Below are 6,177 nucleotides of genomic sequence, written 5' to 3' on the forward strand. Positions count from 1 at the left end.
AATCTAGAAAAATGTAGTATAAACACCAACAACTGGGAAGCACTGGCCTGCAAGCGCTCTAATTGCAGAACAACCATTGCCAAAGGTGTCATGGGCTTTGAAGACACTCAAACTCAGGACGCAAGGGAGAAATGTGCTAAGAGGAAGGCATGTTTGGCAAACCCTCACCATGATCAGCTCCCGTCTGGAAACCTATGTCCCCACTGTGGAAGGGTGTGTGGGTCCAGAATTGGCCTCCACAGTCACCTATGGAGTCACTGTTAAAACCATGTTTATGGAAGACAGGTAGGTAGCTGTGTTGGTCTGCCATAGTTGGGGGAAAAAATTCCTTCCAGTAGCACCTTCGAGACCAACTAAGTTTGTTATTGGTATGAGCTTTCATGTGAATGCACACTACAATCTTACTCGGCAATGAGTGATACCAAAGAAGAAGAAGACAACCTATATTTAACAGTGGGTGGACAGATATAGGGCCAGCTCTATTTGTAGGCAGGGTGGGGTGGCTGCCTCAGGAGGAAGATGCTGGGGACAGAGAGCAGTGGTGAGGTACTGGAGAAGAGAGCTGTCTGTACCATGCACCTTGCCCCTCACCACCTAAGCTAGACATCTTGTCAGCCAAATGTTGGTGATGCCCTGGATGGCTGGAACATTTGCTTTGAATATTAGGATGTGTTTTGTCCCTATGAATATTCCTCTTCATTCTGTCCCTCCACATGTGTGAATATGAATCTATAACACACATCTTTCCATGTTAATTGTGGGTAAGAACTGTTCTGTTGCAATGTTATGATTATTTTCCCCAAAGTTAGCTGACTTGAGCGTCCAATCACATGCACTAATACGCCGACAGATGTGCCACAGAGTGCTTTGTTGAATTTCCAAAAACATAGAGGCTGTGTACACACTCCTGTTTACCTGGCCTCCAGTGCTCTCCCATCACTGGTTTGGGAAGTGGTGTACGTACAAATTCAGCCACAATCCATATCTATCCTGTTCTTTCCTGGAAATACTGCATTCTGGCGCATTTCTCCCCAAACCTGCTTCAATCCAAATTGAGAAAAAGATGCACTTTATGCTGGCAATGTGTACACATCCCTGGTGCTAAAAGATCCAGGGAATGACATTCAAAAACAAATTCCTCACATCTCATGCCATTCAGTGTAACGTTCAAAGAGGTTTCTGTCTTCTGTAGGCTTTGAAACAAATCACCTATATGAGAGAGAGAGAGAGAGAGAGAGAGAGAGAGAGAGAGAGAGTCCTGAGCCAAACTTCACTCACTTAGACACATAAAAACCATGCATGAAATGTAGCCTCCACATGGGAAGCACATGTGTCTAGGCTCCATATGTTTTCTCAGTAAGGAGAAACCAGGGGAGTCCCTGAGGTTTTGCCTTGCAGCTGTTCAGCTATTCTATATGGTCACAGAAAGTGTTCCCCCACCTCTGGTCTCTCTCTCTCTCTCTCTCTCTCTCTCTCTCTCTCTCTCTCTCTCTCCCAAATCTTAAAACTTTAGTGGAACTCCTAGGATGGCATTTGTAATACAGTTCCTCATATTTCAATGCACGCTGCCTCAGGCCTCCCATTAACAAGTCAGACCTTGAGCGGAACACAAGCCTCCAATTTCTCGGCAATCAGGATTCAAAAAAATGTGAACTGACCCAAAGGGCAAATGGAGGAGGAGGAGATGGGAGCAGATCTTCAGCTGTTTCTTGTTACTGGACATCATTTCTTTTAGGAATGAGCCTTTCCATCCTCTACTCCTCCTGCTCATGTTAGCTATTGCATCTGGTTTATTGCATTAAAAAATAAAAAATGAAATACCTTTGCATGAACATTTTTTGGTGTTAGTTCAAGCAATTACATTTAAAGGGAAATGCATTTTGTGTGTGTTTTCTGTACATTTTATTGCAGTATCTGGCATTTCTGCTGTTTTTCTGGTACTCTCTTCAAAGGGAAAATGAAAGCCTAAAATGAAAAGTATGTGTTTATGCCAGAAATTTCCTCTGCTCTCTGCCTAGAAAACTCCACTGCAGATGGTCAAATGCCTATCAAAGAATTTCTAGTTGTATAGGACCAGTTAGCTAAGACCATGGTAGTCTCCAACCTAGATGGTTTTTGAACTTCATATCCTACCAGCAACTCCTTATGCATAACAGCTTTCAATCTTTTCTCCTTCCAGCTCTCTGTTGCATCCCTTCCTCTTGGCGATCTAGGTGAAGAACATGGAAGGTATAGAGCCTAAAGGTCATAATGCAAGCATTAAGTAGGGAGTTTTCCTAGAAAATGCATGTAAGCATGTTCTTTCTTTCTTTCTTTCTTTCTTTCTTTCTTTCTTTCTTTCTTTCTTTCTTCACCTCTTTCCTCCCCCCAATATGCACGCTGGGTTGTATTAAACTACCTTGTACTTAGAGTAGATCTATTGAAATGAAAGGCCATGACTAACTTAGGTCATGGGTCTACTCATTGGTCAACCCACTATATACAACTCTCTGGAACATACAGATTCCTGCATAGATGGTCATGAGCATTATTTCCCAGACTTGTGCATATATACAATGCACACCACACCACAACACAACACTGGCACACGCTAGCACACAAGCAAACATGTACTCTCTCCCTCCCTCTCCCATACTCTGGCATAAGTCCACCTTCAACAGATAGTAGTAGTTGTGGAGGCGGAAAGGAACTTTGATTCCTTTCTGCCAGGCAGCCAAAAACAGCATGGGAAATGGAATATCCACCCCTCCCCTCTCTACCTACCCGCAGCCTAAGTTGCTTCCTTCCTTGAAGCTTATTGCCTTAGGAAAGCACTAATCAGTTGCTGAGACAACCAAATCCTACAGGACCATAGAAGGCCTGACAAATTTATAGTGAGATGTACTTTGGTAGGATCATGCCAAGTTCATCAGCTGCTGGGACGAGCTCTGCAGTTCAGTGGGCTTCAGCTCAACAGCTCTGAAGCCCACCCAGCTTCTTCTACGTTGGCTGTAGCCACATTTGTACAGCTCCCACAGCCCTCTCCAAAGGAATCTATTGATTTGACACGTTCCCATTGTGCTTTCAAGGGCATGCCTTAGACACAGACCATAGAGACAAGTTGTGGATCAGGTTTGGGGCAAGATGGGCCTAATTCGCAAGGCCTGGTAGAGACAGCAAGACAGATTTGTCCTCTATATCCTTGTCATACTCTGTTCTTCATAGAGATAAACTTAACAGATCAATCTTAACTGATTCATTTAGGGTTTGTGCCAGAATCAGAATAAACAAAAATGACTATGTAGTCATGCCAGACATCTGTAGTTTATATCACTCAGAATTTTTGTAACCAATCTGCCTAGCCACCCACCCACCCATGTATCTTGCTTCTAAGATGTTGCAGGAATACAAATCTTTATATAGTTCTAATCTATGAATAGTCGACTGTGGATTTCCAATCCTTGCTGTAAGCGGCTCTCACAACATCAGACACATGCTTGTTTTTATATTTTGTTTGGTAGGGCCATGCCATGTGATCAACTAATACAGAGTCTAAATGCATTTTTGCTGTGCCCTCTGGTCTGTATTACTAGTACTTGGATGGATGAGCCTGGTGGGCCTGACCTAAGTCACCTGTTCCTATCTGGGTCCTAAGTACATCACCAGGGTAGACCTAAGGGACAAGGCGTGTGTTTGTGTTTGCAATTGTCCATAGAAGACATTGCTGGACCAGGAAAGGCTGGTAACATGCACTGTTTACTTCAAGGCCGGATTCCTGCCATGAACTCACTGTGGGGCCCAGAAAGTCCAGGAGCTGCAGCCCAGTTGCTGACAGGAGTGAGACCAGGGGCAAAACAAGGGTTTCTTTCACCCAGGTCAAAGACCCAGTTTGGCACCTCCCCATGCGTATTTGCATCCACACACAGAGAGAGACACTGCACTGTGGGGTGGGTCATTGAAGACACAAAAGGCTTATAATAGCTCGGTTTGTTTGATAATGGGAGCCGTCAGCCAGGCAGAATATGATGGTGGCCTGGAGGGGGAGGTTGCCGAGGTAACAGAGGGAGTGATGTCCCCAAAGGAAAAAAGGTGTCCTTTTAAACTGAAGTTTTGAGCAAGGGTTTTTGGGGCGGAGAAAGGAGGTGCCAGAATGCCATGTGTGCTGGACCAAGAGATCAGGAGGCGTGGCTGGCAGCCGCTTTGGACCCAAGCTTGCAGAAGCTATGAGAGGAGCAATGAGAGACACGCTTGAGGTGTAAAGTTCTGCACTGCCGCCATCAAAGCTCAGGTTGTATGTGTAAAATAAAATATATTGCTCAAAGACACTTGCTTCCGCTGTGCCTCCTTCCAAACCAACACAAACCTTGGTTAAGTGCCATGACCCCTGGAATCTTGCTACCCCTGTAACAATATCTTTGCCTGTGACCTTCACTTCTCCATCTCCAGCCCCCTCTGTCATTTGAAAGTCTCTTGCTCCATCTGTCCCTTGCTTCCCCTGATGCCTGGACCAGAAACCTCAATCATTTGCCTTGTAGAGCAAATGACAGTTTCAAGGGTGGACCAACTTGGATCGGGAGACTGGCGTTAATACGTGTGTACACATATACAGACATGCACACACATCTCCAAGGACGTTCACCCCTGCCCCCCATGATTATACTTACCATTTTTGAAGACTGTGGAGGACGCAACCCATGATCTCCACTGCCCCATCCAGCTGCAATCTAGCAACCCTCTTCTCAACACTGTCTCAAGGCCTGCTCATCAATTCCTCCTTTTCAAGGCTGAGAGACATGTGGCGGTGCGTCCATTGCAAAATGCACATTTCTTTCTGACATGGTGGAGATTAATGTGCTTCCTTTCACTCCAAAGGGCTGCTCTGCTTTGCTGAATTGAGGAAGTCTGTCATTTATAAAAACATGAGGTTAATGTCAGGGCAGTTTGTTAGACAGCAGGGGTGAGCCCAGACGGCACATAGGCAGGGGACATCAATTAAGAAATGGGGGGTGGGGGGATTGTTCAATGGCATAGTCCTGCTCAATGAAATGAACAAAAAGAGCTTTCTTTCTGGTACTACCCAAGGGAAGCTGTGCTGGTTCAACAAGGGGTAAGGAAAGCCATGATTTGCGTCAGAGAGGCTGCAAGGCAAATTTCTCAGAAGAACTCTGGGAATGAATGGGAGCCTGACTTGGAATTTGCTTTTTCTCCAGACAGTGCGAAAATCTATGCTGCCCTCAGAGGAGCTGGTTCGGTATCTATCAATTCCATTCTGCGCAATCAGCTTGTTGCACAATCAATGCACATTTGTTTTCCTTTTATATGCTCTTTTACTGCTTCTGATCCTTGCTTGATTGGCATTTATGTGGCTGTGATGGGATTTCTGAGGGGGAAACAGAGTTCTGATACAAACATTTTCCATTTTGTTTTGTTTTTGTCTTTTAAGATGACAATGGTGCTATTCCAGAAGAGTGTCTTATGCCAGGAGGGTTACATTCCTTCCCCAAAACAGTGCCCAACCAATTACATGAACTTTCTTGTTCTGTTTTTAAAATGTAGAGCTTATTGGAAGCTCTGTACTTCTCTCCTAAACACAGAGTGTGTGGTTTTAAAAACGAAACCAATAGCACCCCACCCCTATGCACTCCTGCAGTAAAGCAAAGTCCCCCACTTCCCCATGTATTACATGTTGACAGAATTTTGCAGTGTTCATATTTTGCGCAAAGAGCAGGATGTGACTGGGCCTCCCTTAGACTTATCAGGCTCAAAAGGCCTCAAAACACTAGAGACTTCTGCAGTCGGTATATTCCCTGTAGCATTTTAAACAGCAAGCGCCGAACTGAATTATCTGACATAATCACTTCACAGCGTAATCCTCAGGTGAAAGTCTTCTCAGGGAAGTGAAGGTGTGGCCTGCTCCCGGTTGTTCAACTTCAGAAACTAGCCGGCTTGTTATGCAAAAGTACCTCACTGATGCAATTCAGCGTGCACAATCTTTTCCCTCACGCAGATTGCACCATGCTGCTATTCTGATGTTAACAGCACTCTGCAGAACCCAGTGCCAGCCATTAAGATTTCAAAACTAGGAGCTGGGAGAAACCTCTGGGAGAAACGTAAGCAGAGGAGCCTGAGCAGAGAAAACACTGCTACGGAAGTAGCCAGGGATGTGGGCGTTCAAAAGACTGGTGAGCCAGCAAGGCA

At 45.0% G+C, this 6,177-nt stretch overlaps 1 long non-coding RNA gene across 1 annotated transcript; it reads right to left on the minus strand.

Moving 5' to 3' along the window:
• Positions 1-1,052: 1,052 nt before the first annotated feature.
• LOC114592745 (uncharacterized) lies at positions 1,053-5,476 on the minus strand. The gene is made up of 3 exons (XR_003705523.2): positions 4,644-5,476; positions 2,134-2,209; positions 1,053-1,209 (listed from the first exon to the last, which is right to left on the minus strand). It is a non-coding gene; the product is annotated as an uncharacterized LOC114592745 (long non-coding RNA).
• Positions 5,477-6,177: the final 701 nt, after the last annotated feature.

Source organism: Podarcis muralis, chromosome 2 (assembly GCF_964188315.1).
Source record: "Podarcis muralis chromosome 2, rPodMur119.hap1.1, whole genome shotgun sequence".
Taxonomy (NCBI): Eukaryota; Metazoa; Chordata; class Lepidosauria; order Squamata; family Lacertidae; genus Podarcis; species Podarcis muralis.